The 18,542-nt window shown below is 34.6% G+C and overlaps 1 protein-coding gene across 2 annotated transcripts in view; it reads right to left on the bottom strand.

The window, feature by feature from the left end:
* LOC120627115 (peroxidase) overlaps positions 1-18,542 on the bottom strand; it is an 84,464-nt gene that overhangs the window by 24,164 nt on the left and 41,758 nt on the right. The gene's annotated exons all lie outside the window — the stretch shown is intronic.

Genomic DNA, 18,542 nt, shown 5'->3' with positions numbered 1-18,542 from the left:
ATAAGAAACTCTATAATTAAAGTCATTAATAAGAACAACTTGTATCTAAATATTACTGGCACAAAGAATTTCAGAACCACGATACAAACGACGGCTGCCTGGTTCAGTGGGCAGTTCTTTTTGAGTCAAAGGCTGTTGGTTCCATTCCCAGAACTGGATGAAGTTTGTTGTATATTTTAAGTATTTATGTGTATCATACAATTATTCATCAGTTATCTTATTACCCGTGAGAGACGTTACTCTTAATTTGGGACAAGATGGCGATGTGTGCATTGTCGAAGTATATTTATATATGTACTTTCAGCTTAATTTAATAACAATGGAATATAGTAGTTCTTCCTTCTAAGGCCTATTTTATTCTTAGTTTAATAAATCTTTGTATATATATACAGAAAATATAATATATAAAAATTTTATCCCTACTAATATCATAAATGTGAATGTAAGTTTGTTTAATTTAATTTCGGAGACACAATGACCATCACTGATTCTTTTTTTTTTCTCTCGGATTGTGTCTCGGAAATTCGAAACAAATATGTGGATAATTTGAGGTAAACCAAATGTTCTAGGTAACTTCAACTATTATTCCATTGTGATAATTTTAAGTTAACGTGTCTAGTAGCCAGTATTTTAAATGCTGAAGAGCTTAGGCATCATGACGTGTTTCTATGTGGGTAACTGTAATTTATTGGACCTGTGTCCATCTCAGTAACTGTCATCTCTAATCTTTGATGTACCTATTGGAAGTAAATAAATAAATAAATAAATATTGTTACGCTTTCACGTGAAAACTACTGAACCGATCTTCATGAAACTTTTTATACATACTCTTGGAGTTATAAGAAATAATATAGTATACTTTTCATTGAAAAAAAAAAAACTTACGTAAGATCAAAAATGTTTGTGAAAAAAACTAAAAATCTCATATATTATAAGGTGTAGATTATGTAGCAATACGCTGCCTCCCAAAATTACGCGGGCGAAGCCGCAGGGCACATCTAGTATTCAATAATTTTCTCAGAGGTCTGTTACTATTTTAATATCTAGTATTCTATTTCAGTAAATATCTGCGCAGGCAGGGTTTATGGAACATACCTATGAAATATTTTACTTAATATTCAGTTTAATTAGTGGCTTATAGAAATAGTAATAACATAGTTTCGGAAATGGCTGTTGGCAGAAAGTATATTTTTAATGCAATCATATTTAAATATGATATTTCAATTATATTGCTACTCGTCAGTTTTTTTGGACGAAAAAATAATAGTCGCAAGGTGTTGAAATAGCGACTCCGCACCTGTAAAGGCAGTGAACTATGTCCACTAGAGGACGTGCATCGGTTGATATGATCAATGGACACACGATTTTCTATTCGAAGTTGCTTCTGTATATGTGTTCACTTTGTATAAAATATGTGTATATAATCAAATTTTCAACTAAAACAGACAAAGCTTTTTTTAAATCTAAAGTTCGCTTAGTTTTTAAAAATAATCTTAGTATTCACTTCTCACAATAATTTTCTTTCAGTAAATATGAACTCTACTAAACTTAAATGCCATCGATCCAATGGAAAAAAAGATTAAACCAATAAACTAAATGATGAAGTACCTAAGTATGTTTCTCCGGCTAAGTTGGTGTTCGTTAAAATAGCAATCACTTTAGATGTCAAACTTGCAGTTAAAGTATTGAAATACAATTTTAGTTCGCTCTTAAGTTCTATTAACGGCCATATTTTTTCCTAATATGATTAGGGCTGCTGACGTGTGATATGAACGTCAGCGAACGATAAAAAACATCAATTCCCTAACGAATTGAAAGATTATAACCTACGAACTGTTCACCATAACATAAATCATGTATTTTTGCAGGTTAAAGTATTTCTGTAAAGCTGGTCATTTAGACATCGAACACGGATAAAACAGTTCGAGAACGTTTTTTTTTTCTTATTTGGTTTACAGTTCATGCTGAAATGTTATTACTACCGAAAATAACTATCGCCTTTGTTACTTCTGGGTATGTTCATGTTTTTATATTAGTATAGAATCTTTCATATTTTTATATTAGTATAGAATCGTAGATTATATTATGGTTGAAGAAGAGGAATATTTTTCTCTTCGTTGTATGTAGGTACCTACATACAGTGGTGGACATATAATTAAAAATTCTTATTTAAAGGGAAGACTTTCAAACTAACAAATAATAATTGATTGCATGTATTTTTTTTGTGTATCCCTCGGTATCATAAAACTGTCCCATAATAGCGGTGTTAGACATGATTGGCTAAAAAATAAATAAATAAACTTTTTACATTGGACCTGAACATAGTAAAACTACGGGCTGGTCACATCATTAAGAACGCTCACGTAATTTATTTTTTTATTCAAAGTTAAGTAGAGAACACTCTGTGATTCGAATAATTTTGGCGCCATTTATTGCTGTATAAGTTTTAACGGTGATTGCTTCATAAGAAAACCATGAGGTAAAATAAAATGTGTGATAAATCTATAAGGGGAGTAATAATAAACCTTCGCGTGAAGAATTGGTCGTATAAAAAGATAGCCAACCATCTGCAATGCTCAAAAACTATGTTTTTCCTCCGTGGGATCGATTCCCACAGCTGAAAAAATGTTAGTATGATGAACATTAATGTTTTTCAGTGCCTGGGTGTTTTTCTGTATATTATAAGTATTATTTATGTGTATTATATTCATAAAAAAATCATCGCCTATAATAGTACGCTTACTTTGTAAGCGTAGCTTGTTATGATGGTGAGATGGCGACGTGTGTATGGTTGTAGTATATTTATTTATTATTTATTCATATTGGAAAACCATCGCTTATAGCAACACTTCGCACGGCATGCAAGAAACACACCCGGCAGGTTGCCCTCCTGTATCCATCAACTTGAGGCGTAGGCGTTAAGCCCAGTGGCGTGCACTTCATACATGCACAAAAGCACTGCATACCCAAATTATTTTATATAACTCGTATTGGAGCGGATTTTTTCCATTTTATGCCAAGCACCTGCTTTATGCATACCCTGGTCAAAAACCCTGTGCACGCCACTGGTTAAGCCGTATTCTTCTATAAGTACACAAGCAAGCACACCCTTGAAACCGTAATACAGCATTGTAGCAATGCTGTTTAGCGGTAAAAATAAGCATGGTGTGAGCAAACTAGTACAATTTCCCGGGACGAGCTCTTTCACAAAAATCTCTTCTACTACAGGTTAAAGGTTTTCCTTTTTATGAATTCTCTTTGTCACATTTTAGTATCAACGCAAAAAATCCTTTTGTAACAAATTAATATTATCTAAGTAGCGGATTCAATCAAGTAAGTAGTTACTTGATTGAATCCGCTTGGTGTCGGAAATAATCGCGTCGAACTAAACTGATTTTACGGTAATAGTTCGTGTACTTTTATATCGAGGTTAAGGTTATTTATGCTTTGTTGTTAGTTAATTGTCTGTTACATAAAGACTTGTCGAGTTACCTACATTCAACTGGTCGTTTTTCGCCTACAAGTTTGCCCTTGACTGGAATCTCACCGTAAGGTGGTAAGTGATGATGCAGTTTGATTGTACAGGACTAATCTGTTAAAGGTATGGCAGTTATATTAAACCCAATAGCATTATGCTAAATCGCTTGGCGGCACGTCTTTGTCGGTATAGTGATAACTAGCTACGGCCAAAGCATGACCAGATAAAAAAAAACAGAAATTATAATATCCAAGTGTTTCCCGCCGGGATGAAAATCGGTAGCTCCCAGATATAACTACAGTTTCATGGAGGTCGTCAAATCACCGTCATCATCATCAATCGCCTTTTATTTCGGTATATGTATTCAAACGACTGGCTGACTGGCGCAGTGGGCAGCGACCCTGCCTTCTAAGTCCAAGGCCGTGGGTTCGATTCCCACATATGGAAAATGTTTGTGTGATGGACATAAATGTTTTTTAGTGTCTGGGTGTGTATCTCTATATTATAAGTATTTATGTACGTCATTCATAAAAATAATTCATCACTAATCTTAGTACCCATAACACAAGCTACGCTTACTTTGGGGCTAGATAGCGATGTGTGTATTGTCGTAGTACATTTATTTATTTATTTTATTTATTATCTATAGTTCCTACCTAACATATACCTAGCATTTCCATAGTATTTCTATAGTTATCAAGCGGTACTCTGTCAGTGCTTCCCGTCCAAACGTCACGTCTGGCTTCACGGATGTACAGCGCTGGGTCTTTACAGAAACAGCAAACATTCTGAGTGAAGACCATTTTGGTATCACACCGTACCTATAATTGTTGTGTAGACTATAAGTTTTATTCTAATTTAATTTATTTTTTAATTATTTTCATTTTAGTGTGTGTTTACCCAAATAAAAGATTTTTTGTTTATTTCTTTCTTTAACAATATTCGGCCTAACCCTGTTATCGATCAGGGTATCCAAGGCCAAGTAGGCCAAGGATCACATGATCTACTCGTATGTCGACTATATTAATAATTGATGCATCAGTCAGTTTTAGAAAACAAGTAATTGCGATAACATACTTAACATTCAAATATGGTAATATATCTGACCAATTAAAACCATTTCTTATGTCAGTAATGCAGTGAACGGAAAATCTTTTAAAAAACACACTTAATGTTAGGCGTGGTTAACTTTACGCTGTAGGTAATTTGTTTGCATTTCCGCTTTACTAAGAGTTATGCTGGAGTAAAGTCGGTTAGGTAATTGATATTTTGCAATCGATATAAAAAGAGAAGTGTTAACGGCGTCAGTCTATCGTGTCAATTTTCCAGAGGTATCAGCACTGAGATCGAGATGAAAACTGCATTTTGTAAATAATGTTTACAGCATTCATCCAAAGCCTATGGCAGTCCAGTGTTGGACTGAAGGCCTCGGTTATAATCCCTTAATCGTCCCGTACGATGCATATGGGAGGAGGAGGGGCAGTGACAACTATACCTATTCTGATCCGTCGTCAACACACGGCGATTTATTCATAATACAAGATCCAGCTTTACGAGAATCTACACGTGCTTAGAAAGTTAGACCTAATTATCGTGATTTAAAAGTAGTTTCGCCATTATATTTTCTTTTTGCTAATTTTGATATATATATGCATACTGCAGGAAAATTAAATCTATAAGCTAAAATTCTCCTCCTATACTGGTTATATATCAATTTTTGGGTATGCAGTGCTTTTGTGCATGTATGAAGTGCACGCCACTGTATGTAATCGCAAGCAAGTGGTACGTACGTATTTTATTTCTTATTGACACATGACGCATATGATAAAAGTTTTGTTTTTCTAATTTGCTTCCAATATTCCGTATCAAAATCAGGGTTCACTTATACTACTTCCCTGTAGGTACTACTCTATGACTAGGTTTATACACAAAATATCAACAATCATATTTTTATGTAAGTATTAGATTCGGATTCAATGTCTAACCATCTTAAATACCTAATTAAAACAATATGATCATAATAATTCACGTATCACGCAAAGAACTATCCGAGAATAGCTACGAATATTTTAATAGGTATCTAGGTATTTATTTACATTTTTTGTGGCAACTCGAGTAACACGTTGGCGGTACCTAATTCTCTTACAAGACTACGTTATATCGCTAGTGGTAAAATTAAAATATAGTTAGTACCACTATTGAAAATGATTTCTTTATGAGGCCTGATATACTTTGACATCTTCGTTACGCATAGCTGTGCATAAGATAGCTTATTAAGGAAGCATACCTAATCATAGAGATAAAAAACAATCTAGTTAAGGTCACGAACATCACAGCAATGCAGTCCACTTCTTTTCTTTTCCTTTCTTACTTTAAATTTACGCAATCTATCCAACACGGAATTCTATCCAATTCTATCCAAACGAGCCAAGTACGGAATGGTGGAAATCACACGCCCTTGAGAACGTTATGGAGAACTCTCAGGCATGAAGGTATCCTCACGATGTTCCTTCACCGTTTGAAGCAAGTGATATTTAAATTGATGAAAAAACGCAAATAACTTCCAAAAGTTAGAGGGTCGTGCTGGGATTCGAACTCGGCCCCCAAAAAGTGAAGTCGAAGTCCTACCCATTGGGCTATCACCGCTTCATTATCTAACTAATAAAAATTAAATAATCATTTTGTTCTTATCTCACAGATATCTATAATTAGAGAATCACTTATTATGAACTCTTAATCTTGGGTGTGAACATTTGCTCTAACCAGGTTACTTCTTAAATATTTTCTAATGACAATGTGAGATGGTGATATCAAAAAGAACACCCGGCTCAGTTTGTTGTGGGCTTCTTCTTAGACCAGGGCGCGTTTGGAACCCTCGTAGCTTTAGTTTTAAGTTTACCATTGTAGTTATCGCCATCACTACTCACTGCTATGTACACATTTTTTATATAATTATATATTCAAAATCAACTCATCAAAAGTGCCATACATTTGCCTATTTGAATAAAGAAATATTTGACTTTTGACTTTTTGACTTTTACTACGTGATAGCTTAGCTTTCGTCTGGCGAAGAAATGTTTAAAATTTGTATTGGGTACAAACAAAAAAACACAAAAAATATGTCCTCTTTATTTGACGGCTGATTGGCGCAGTTTGCAGCGACCCTGCTTTCTGAGTCCAAGGCCGTGGGTTCGATTCCCACAACTGGGAAATGTTTGTGCGATGAGCATGAATGTTTTTCAGTGTCTGGGTGGTTATATGTAAATAATAAGTATTATATGTATATTATTCATAAAAATATTCATCAGTCATATTAGTACCCATATCACAAGCTACGCTTACTTTGGGGCTAGATGGCGATGTGTGTATTGTTGTAGTATATTTAATTATTTATTTAATATTAGTAAAAATTTGTTTTTATCTATTATCCTGTACCTACTTGTTTTTTTCTTTAAAAAAACAAACTAAAGGTTTTCTCCCAACGGAAGGTTCTGGCCATAATCACCAAGCTGATCGCAGTAGATAGCTCCTTCCCAATCACCGCTGTGTTCCCTTAGTGTTCTCGTACGACACCCGAGGGAAGATGCGGGGTGGTGACATCTATATTCTGATCTGCCGTCACCACTTCGCCGTGTTATATCAAAAGTAAAAAGTAATGAAAAGATTGTTAACTTTACAATATATATAAGAAAAAATTGAGTATACAGTATAGTGTTTCTGCAAAATCATGGCCATTCAATCAAGCATGATAATTTAGGCTCGAAATAAAACACAGTATAAAAAATAGTAAGTGTCACAATAACCAAGAAGTATTGTTGTACGGAAGTATAATAACAGTACGAAAACATTCAAGATTATGTTACCTTTTTATTTATATCAGTTATCCCTAGATTGAATCTCTGAGAAGCGATGATAGACCAGCGATTAGCACTGGGCTTCACTTGCGGGGCGCGGAGTTCGAATCCCAGAACGTATCTCTTACTTTTCTAAGTAATGTGCGTTTTAAGTTATTAAAACATCACTTGCTTCAACGTTGAAGGAAAAACATCGTAAGAAAACCTGCACGCCTGAGAGTTCTCCATAATGCTCTCTCAGGCGTGAAATGAAATTAAATGAAAATACACTTTATTGTACACCAAACAGAAATTAAAATATAAACAAAAAAAACACAATAAAACACAGGTAAAATAAGCTGCCTTATCGCTAAAAAGCGATCTCTGCCAGGCAACCCAACAAGGGAAAGGGAAAAAAAACACAGATTCAAGGGTAAGGTTGTACACAAGAAGCAGTTACCAAGTTAAAAATAAATATATATATCAATTATTATATCATACAAAGTAGCCTACAACACAAAGAAAAGTGACTCAGACGCAAGAAATGGTAGCGGGCTAACCTGTTAGGGTGTATGCAGTGGCGTGCACTGGGTTTCTTAAAGGGTATGCATAACCAGGAAAATGGCATAAAACGGCACAAATTCTCCTCCTATTCGAGTTATATATATATATATATATCGATGTTAGGGTATGCAGTGCTTTTGTGCATGTATGGAGTGCACGCCACTGTGTGTATGGTCATACCACTAATTGGTTTAAACCAATTGAACCAAGGAACTGGGGAAAATGGAAGCTGGAAGAGCATTCCAGATCCTAGCGGTGCGGATCAGAAACGAAGTTGCGAAGCCCTTCGTACGCGTCCGCGGTATATCGACCACTTAAAGATGCAGATCCTTACGGTGCCTCGCGGTTCGATGGTAAAAAGGCGAGGGGGAACTAGATCACTACTAGCTCTGGATACTTTTAGTTTTGCGGTAATCTTCCTACCCTGTACACCTGACGATCAATTTCCCTATGATAGTTATAAATAGTGCAGCTTGGGAATGGGTTAAAATTGGTTTGCACCATATCCTTTGGCTTGGCTTTATAATTTATTAAATTACTTAATTTATTTATTCATAAGACACACCAGCAATTCATTGTAACAACATTCATAAAAATTAAACAGTGTTAGAATTACAAATTCTGTCTAGTGCCATTACAACAATCAATTATAGGTTTATACAAAATTACCATTATTATCGCCGGGCAAAATGGTTTTTTAATGTCGCGAGAACCAGTGGGTTTAGGGCTGTCTCCAAATTGTACTCGCTGTGCGCAATTTCTTCAAAATTGTTTAAGCTGATAACAAGTTAGGTTACAAAGAACTTTACATAAATTCCTCAGCATTAAGCCGAATTTACGGAATAAAAGTGGTATGTCAGCCGTGGCGTGCACTTCATGCATGCACAAAAGCACTGCATACCCAAATTATTTTAAATAACTCGTATTGAAGGGAATTTTTTCTATTTTATGCCAAGCACCTGCTTTATGGATACCCTGGTCAAAAATCCTGTGCACGCCGATCCTGAATCTCAGGCTATTCGCGTTACATTTCGCCAAACATTAGGAACGCTGCTGTGATTGGGGTAACATAGTTAGCAAAAAGACAAACTCTTTTGCAAAGTATTACGATGGAAGGTTAATCCTTTTTTCTAGAAAATTAATGATTGCAGTCCATCAACATACCGAATGTAATATACTTTTTAACAATGATTAAAGCCATTAGTAATCATTACATAAAAATAAAGATATAATGCCAATCAAATAGAATGTAATAAAAACTGGCTATAAAAATATTGCATCCGATGTTGCAATATAAGTAAACTAGCGACCCGCTCCGGGTTCGCACGGGCGAATAGTAAGTGTGTATGTAATTTAAATTTGCTATTCGAGAGTTTGAATGTCGCGCCCGCCGTGTTTTCGCTTTGTAAAACTCTGATATCCCTACGATAAACATTTTAATGATTACAGCATGTAAAGGACGGACGTTCAAAACGTATCGTATGTAAAGGATAAGGAATAATACTGTATTGCTTAAAATAACTTGGTAAATAATCAATTTTTTTTTGTAAAATTTAATAGATTAAAATGGTTCCTGTGGAAAATCCTTTGGGAATAAACATGTACCAACGCGGAGCTATTTATTGATATTTTAAGATATAAAATTTCGTCTAATACTTATTTAATCTATCTGGTAAGCTTTAACCAGCGTTTGGAATATAACCGCACAAAAAAAGATTTGTTACGACAGCACATTACAAATCTTTAAATTTTTAGGCTTTTCTTCTCCATTACATGTATGTTTACTACATATAAACCTTTATCTTGAATCACTATCTATTGCTGAAAACTACATTAAAATCCGTTGCCTAGTTTAAAAGAACTAAGCGTACCAGTGGCGGGAGCGTCTTTGTTTTATGTAAAAATATTCCCGCGACTTGGTTTTCGTTAATTTTCAAAGGTATCGTTGTTAGTTTCCCCGGAATAAAATGTATAGCTGTGAAGCTGTGCATAGATAATCAAGGCAATATTTTAAAATGCTCCAGGAACGATACTCTGATGCTTTTTCCCGGATAAAAAGATTTGCCAGGATCTAAGCTATAAGTATATGTGCGAAATTTCATAAAGATTAGTTCAGTGGCTAAGCCGAAGATGGCTAAGAAACAAACAAAATAACCAACCAATAAACAAACAGTCACACTAGCATTGAGCACATTAGTACTTATGGATTAGACTATACTTATATTACTACTTGCATGTTATCTGATACAGAATCGTAATAAATCAAATCAAGAACTAATTGAGGTTTCACTCTGCCAACGATGTGTTAAATTTAAATTAACGACGTACATCTATAAGCATTATGTACGTAATTATTTATAATAATACATTTATTTTGCGCAACTAAGTTATTGTCATTATAACATACACAGTTAACAATAGTCACGCAACAGGTGTTGTGACAAATCGACAAAAAAATAACTAGTAGCCCAAGTACGTCCCAATAAGCGGCAGCAGCTGCCGAATCTGCTTAAATTCTTAAGCGCCGTAAATACTCTGCATTTATAATGACTACGTTTAAGCGGCACTAGCGTTTGAGACTCTGGGCCCATGGTCTTCGGACACGAAAATTTTACTAACATAGTGTCCCAAAAATTGGTCCTTACGTCTGGTGACCCAAGAGCTGGCGCTTGTTTAGCCCAATGGCTAAGTCTAGCAATTCAAAGGGCCAATTTTCCATTTTGGCTAATGCCGATTTGTTTGTTTATATGTTTATTTATTTGTTTCAGACAACTAGGCCCATATAAAAACACATAAAATATACGATGCAAAATTAATAATATAACAATAACAATAATTTGATACGCTATATAAATCATAAGATGTGATAAATAATTTTTCCCCTTTTATTTATTTATTTATTATTCTATAAGTGAACAGTTAGACGGCTTATATTTATTGTAAATATTAATTTTAGTTTATAATTATTATTCCCCTAGAAAAATATATTTTTCGTTGGTTTATTAATAAATACCACAGTGATTATAGTTATATAATAAGTAGATAATAGTTGTTGCCCTCAACTTCGTTTGGCGATGGTTTTCTACATACCAACTTGAACTGGTGGGCTGGCATGCTCTGGCGATTTTTTCCATGAAAATATTCAATGGCAATTATTATTGCTGCAGCATGCAAACATCAAATACATGCAATTAATAAAATGCAATATCATATATATGAAGCGGTGATAGCCTATTGGGTAGAACTTCGACTTCACTTTCGGGGGGCCGAGTTCGAGACTTTTCTAAGTTATGTGCGTTTTAAGCAATTAAAATATCACTTGCTTTAACGGTGAAGGCAAACATCGTGAGGAAACCTGCATGCCTGAGAGTTCTCCATAATGTACTCAAAGGTGTGTGAAGTCCACCAATCCGCACTGGGCCAGCGTGTTAGACTGCGGCCTTAGTCATTCTTTTTGTGGGAGGACACCCGTGTCTTGTAGTGGGCCGTTAATGGGTTGATATGATGTATACCATATAATAGATATTTAGTTAGCAAAATTGTTGACTTTTTTATAAAGGCCAGAGGTTCCGCGCAAAATGTCTAAAATGGAAGATTTCCGTGTAATTCTTATGACCAAGCAGAAACCTCACGAGGCTGCCACGTTTCTGATCCTGATCTATTACCTAAGTAAATGTAATGTAACATTTAATATGGGTATCAAATCATATTCAATCTTAACCGTAAACTGATGATACATGGTTTCGGTCGTAATATTACATCGCACCATGTGCGATTTCTAATGATGATGATACAGAAAGTTCTTATATATTTTATCAAATTGTTCTGACTGAACTGGGGCGTCATAAAACGGGATCAGTCATGTGCGTGACGTTATGGTTATTTCTTTTCTAATTTAATACAAAGACTAGCGGACCCGTGCGACTTTCGTCCGCGAATGAGTCGACTTAAAAAAATAGTCGTATGTCCAATATAAATGATTCCGAGATTCCAATATAAGTGAATCCTAGCTAGATCGATCCATCGCCCCCGAAACCCCCTGTATACTAAATTTCATGAAAATCGTTGGAGCCGATTCCGAGATTCCAATTATATTTATGTATAATTATAGATAAAACACAAACAAAATGACATTTTCTAAAAATGAATCCTAGCTAGATCGATTTATCGCCCCCGAAACCCCCTGTATACTAAATTTCATGAAAATCGTTGGAGCCGATTCCGAGATTCCAATTATATATATTCAAGAATTGCTCGTTTAAAATATTTAATTAACATTATTAGATATTTGACACAAAATTTTTGAATTGTTGTTTTGCGTACAATTAACGCCTCTAACTTTAAATTCTTACTTAAGGTAAGTATAACGATTTTCATCACATCAGCCCTTTACCGGCCCAAAGCAGGGTTTGGATCTCTTCCCATGAGAAGGGTTCAGGCCGTAGTCCACCACGCTGGCCCAGAAGTCTATTAAACTTTTATTATATTTTTCTATGGGCAATTTTTTTCGTTCTTTTTTTTTAAATACCTTTATTCAAGTAGGCCCATAGATGGCACTAATGATGCGTACATTACGTGAGGAATTTGTACACGCCCAATGTAGTGAGATGATGGCGATAACCATATTCATAAACTTAAAACTAAAGCTACGAGGGTTCCAAATGCGTTTTGGTCTAAGAACAAGCCCTTAAAAAAACTTAGCCGCGTGATCTTTTTTGCTATCACCATCTCACATTGTGATTTAAAATTATTAGAAGAGCAACCTAGTTAGTCTGTCCTGGAGTAATCACACCCAAGTTTTTTTATCGATTGCGTAATCCTTTATTTATAGAATAAAGGACTACGCAATCGATAGGACATAAACTATTTAAATCCAAGATGTCCATGGGTATTTGATGATGTTAATAATTTTAATTTTAATAAATGTTTATATCTTCTCTTTATTTTTATTTTACCTTAATAGTAATTTTTAATTAAACGAATTAATAATAATGATGAAACGGTGATGATGAGGATAAAAGGGCTGGCTTAAAACCACGCTAAAGTAGATTGTTGATGATTGACGATGATTGTTGGCAGATATACAGTCCGTTAGTATATACACAACTCGTAGTAGACTGTAGAATATAGTTGTCACATAAACTATATTCAAGAGCGAGTCAGTGCACCTGTTGAGAGATATTAGAAAAGCAAGTAAAATGACACTGGGCTATCGACGAACTCCGGAAAGTAACATAAATTTTAAAATTGTTATTTCTGTGAAATAGTAGACGTAAACAAACGTATTCAGTGAAACTTTGTAATACGAAAATGTACGATCTGAACTTCTAACTATAAAAATCCTTTTACTGCCAAAAAACTTTATAACTTCCTCAATTCCTGCAGACAAAGCGTAACGGCAAGCGATTCGTCACGTTCCACTACGATGCTTGTAAAAATCAGCAATAGAAAGTTCTTCTCTACAATTCTGCTCAATACTCACTGTTTCATTGAAAATGTAGCGCCTGTAGATTTCCATACACCAGGCACTTGTGGAATATGCAAATAGAGACTTTAAATATAATAAATTATATTTTTGTGCATGGAATCTATTACATTGTTTTGTTGATTTATTTTTATTATTCTTTCTGATATCCATTGCAATATCAAATATCAGTATTTATTGTTCGAATTATTTTTCAACCTACTTCAAAAAGAACGATTCTATCGGAATATTTATCGGAAACTTTATTTTTTTTATGCTATTTTATATTAAAATTTAATTTGAATTTTTGTTGCTTAATGATATCAAAAAATGGATGTCTATATATACTAAAGCCTTTAGTCGCTTGGGTCCAGTCGACGCTGCGGTTACAGTTACATTATGAATAAATTCATTAATAAATAAATAAAAGTTACAACGATAATACACATATCGCCATCTAGCCCCAAAGTAAGCGCAGCTTGTGTCATAGGTATTATAGGCTCTAGGCTTTAAATCCAATTAGAAAGGACGCTTGTGCTAAGTCTTCGTTTCGGTAGAACCTGCGTTCTGAACCGGTGATAGAGTCACTACGCGCAGACAGAGTTTGCGTTTCAAAAGTACTTATAATAATAATAATCTCTTTATTAAGACAACTAAGGTCCACCTTTGTTAGTAATACAACTTAAACGACTATGTTAGTATTAATTAATTATATTAAAGAATTATATTATATTTTATAGAGTAAGCCAAGTTGAAATAAATGAACTTTGAATTTTGAATTGTATAGGCTGCGGATGAAGATGATAAATAATAATCGGACAACTATCAACAAACATACACAGAAACCGTGAACAAAGCGATATGTAATATGTTCCAAGAAAACTCAACTTTGATATTACTTGTACATTATTAGTTCTGTAACTTGTCTTCCAGTTTAACGACACATAGGAAATACGAGCTTGTGGCACAATGATATTGCTATTTTGCTAAACCGTAAGCTAATTAATCATTAGCTTGTTTTTATATACCATCCGGGAATTAAGTTAACAAGCCTGTGACTTATTATCGTAATCGGTCTGCCTAATTATTTTGAAGTATTCGCTTAATTAATTCCATTAACAGCTAACACATTTCTTCTATGCTCACTTTTTAACGCGATTTATTGAAAGAATGTCGTGTGTAGGAAAATTGCTTTTTTTATTCTATATTACATGTTTTATGTTATACGTATAAGGTATTGTCGATATTCATTAGTAGGTATTTTCCTTACGTTTCCGAATTTGTTGAATGTTGCTTGTGTAATTGATACTTTCTTAATTAATATCATTGCATTAACGCCACCGGATAGTTATTCTATATAAATACGTGAAGCAAGCATTTTGTACCCCTTTTTACGAATATAGCGTAGACGGAGGACTATGACATTTTCCACACTTATAGTTTATATTGAGATGGAGTGCAGAATGCTAATATTTTTTTTTAATTACGCAAAAAACATACATTAAATCAATAAACTAAAATTATTACACACACTACTAGCGTAATACCATATATTTGACATATACACGCATATATATTCTTAGTTAATATTTTTTTGGATTATAGGAATGAAATTTGTGATTAAAGAAGTATATTCTTTGATAATTGAAACTGAATAATATTCAAACGTATAATTTATATTAATTACGGTCAAAGTTAGAGCCGTGGGGGACTACTAATATCAGAGAATTATACATTTTAATATGTACCATTATAATATGTAGCTACCTATGTAACTATATGGACCTATATATATTTATACTTACTAAAATCGTTAGATTATGTAACATGCATCAATGTAACAATTTCAATATTTTTATTAAAATAAAATGTAGTTATGTGAAAAAATAAATGTAGTTTTGTGAAATATCTACAAAGATATTGTTTATTTTATACTATATAGTTTTGCTATTACGATATATCCCACTTAATTGACTAATGAGTAAATTGATTGTGTCTTAAACTTCTACCTTTATTGAGTTCCAACTAAGACATATATAGTTCAATGACTTAACACATTCTTAACTATGATTTAACGTTCACTTTGTTTCTGTGGCTTATTGCTTACGAACACTAATGTTATTTATATTAGGTTACCTCAGCTTACCTTTTTGGCTTACCTGATCTCAGTTTACTACAGGTATACTACATTTTAAAATGTATAGTTTATCATTAACTATTGTTAGATGAACCATTGCATTGTGTTGAATTGTGCACCGAATTTCTGTTATCTATCAGACAACAGCTGATATCAGAATATGATTTGGATGCGTATTCTCAATAGATAGCTTATGCAAAGTGTATTTAAACGTACGTACATCCTTCTCTATCCTCGAACGATATTACGGAACGGTCATTTACGTATTTACTCGTTTTAGTTCTAGAAAACCGTCACCTTTAAACGGAGCACTTCGCAGGACACAAGTAATGGGTCTTACAAAGTGCCACTCTGGATCCATCAACCTTAGGTGTTAATCCCATGTGCCTGTAATTACAACGTCTGATCAATGCCCTATTTGACGGCCGACTGGCGCAGTGGGCAACGACCCTTTTTTATTTTTTGCGTGGTGGAAAAGCTTCATGGCTTCCTCTGTCCTTTTGGGCAGGACAGAGGTTATGTGGGACTCGTTTACCCGAACTAAAAACCACCACGGCATGCCCCTCTCGTTGGCTTTATTGGCCGTCCGGGGAACCTGTTGTATACTTCCCAGACGTCTACCAACAACAACAACTGATTGCCAGGGCTACTACGCTAAGGAGGAGGGCATCAGGACAGCTTGACCCCCCCTCAGACAGTAGGGAGACTTATATAGGGACGGGTAGCTAAGTGGGCAACGACCCTGCTTTCTGAGTCCAAGGCCGTGGGTTCGATTCCTACAACTGGAAAATGATTGTGTGAGGAGCATAAGTGTGTTTCAGTGTCTGGGTGTTTATATGTATTTTCTAAGTATTTATGTATATTTCATTCATAAGTCATCTTAGTTACCCATAACACAAACTACGCTTACTTAAGGGCTAGGTGGCGATGTGCGTATTGTCGTAGTATATTTATTATTTATTTATTATAATTTAGGTTTAGGGTTATATTCATGAGTTCGCTGAGCTGACGGCTAGACTCGAGTAGTGGAGACACAAAAAGAGAGAGAGAAATTATCTGCATTATTTTTAATCTTTCAAAATAAGTTTCTTTAGTTGCCTCGGCTGTCTGACTGTATTAATGATAAACATTTATTTATTTATATCCTTAGTATACTTACAGCTAGCCAAAAAGTATACTAAGTCAGTTACAGATGTACATTACAAAAATATTATTTCATTTGTCTGAATATAATTTAGGAACTTAGCTAAACTTATATTAAATAGGTCAATTTGTTGGTGCTGAGCAATCATATTATTAAGAACAAGAAACTTTAAGCATCTGGAGTTATGAAAATAGCAATGTCAGTGTCCGAATCGTCCGAGTACTTTGGAGAGCGCGTTAATCCGTCGGTTATAGGTATTATCGCTACGGTACGGGAGATAAAGTGATACGCTCGACCGTAACAATAGGAAGAGCTTCCGAGCGGATGTTCGCACTCGGGGACCGATAATTCATTTTTGGAAGTTGTATATATGGTCATTATTTGTGAAAACTTTGCAAGCGCAATGCAAAATCTTTATGACACAATTTAGTTACGTAATGTGGAGACCGTCACACTTCATGCTTAATCATCATCATCATCATATCAACCCATTCCCGGCCAACTACAAGGCACGGTCTCTTCCGAATATAAGAAGGGGTTAAGGCCGCAGTCCACCTCTCTGGCCCAGTGCGGATTGATGGACTCCTCACACCTTTGAGAACGTTTTATAGAATTCTTAGGCACGCAGGTTTCCTCACGATGTTTTCCTTCACCGTTGAAGCAAGTGATATTTTAATAACTTAAAACGCATATAACTTAGAAAAGTTAGAGGTGCGTGCTGGGGTTTGAACTTGCCCCCGCCGAAAGTGAAGTTGAGCTCCTACCAACTGCGCTATCACCGCTTTATACTTTAATATCATGTGATAAAAATCATTGGTTACGCTTAATGGGAATGTACTTTAAAACCCTCCTATGAGTGTATTATATAGAAAGCCAGAACCCAGCAGTGGGATGTTGACATATTATTATGATAAACATATAAATTAATATCTTAAATTACCCGTTTAAAAGTAACAAATCTATTTTGCATAACAAGATATTTGATAAAATACTTCCTTCAACACGAGGCATTTATTGCTTAACCTGCATTTAGATCAATGCACATTCACTTTCTACCGAACCTATAAGTTTTGCACAAAACCATTTAAATTTGTTTGTATTCTATAAATATACGTACTTGAAGTTTCACTCAATAATAGCCAAGCTCATAGATACATCTTTATTTTACACGTCTGCTCAAAAAGGACGGCTTTGTTATCAGGGTAAATGGTATGTATATTGTAGGTACATAATATGCATGTAGTTTATTATACAATACAGTTTAAATGCCTCAATATATTCTATTTATTAAGTATCAATAGAATCTTTTCGAGTGACACTGATGATAATTTCTATTTTTAAATTAAAAACAGCGTTTTTATGTCGCCAATTTAAATGTGATAACACGTGCATTGTTCGGCAGTCGAGTTTTTTAATATTTGATGGCGCTTTATTGGCGCCTCTATTGGCGCCATTTTTTCTTTAAGTCAACCTGTATGGCGTCACGGTAAACGGCATGATGCCATCATAGAGCCCTGTGTATGCTACAATGATGAACATATTAAGAGCAAAACTCAATTTCTTATATATATATATCTTTTATCCTTGCTATGATAAATGCGAGAGTGTCTTTTTTTGTTTGTTGGTTTGACCTGTGCTTAGCGCCCTAACTTTGCAACCAATCAATTTTATTTATTGGCATAGAGTAAGTTAAAAATCGGAGAGTAACATAGTTATGTTTTTCATCCTTGGTAAAAAACGGTATAAACACGGGATTTGTAAAACGCGTAATAATCGTGGACAAAGAACGTAGCAGCTAGTTAAATATAATTTTAACTATATAAATGGTTTTACATATGCAAGACGTCACGTGATGGCCAACAATTATTTTCATTACATACTTGTTATGAATCTTTCTTGACAGATAAGGGCGTGGTTGGCTT

The sequence above is a fragment of the Pararge aegeria genome, chromosome 10 (genome assembly GCF_905163445.1).
Source record: "Pararge aegeria chromosome 10, ilParAegt1.1, whole genome shotgun sequence".
NCBI classification, from domain to species: domain Eukaryota; kingdom Metazoa; phylum Arthropoda; class Insecta; order Lepidoptera; family Nymphalidae; genus Pararge; species Pararge aegeria.
Note: the sequence above shows the minus strand (reverse complement) of the source record. Positions and strands in the feature narration are given on the sequence as shown.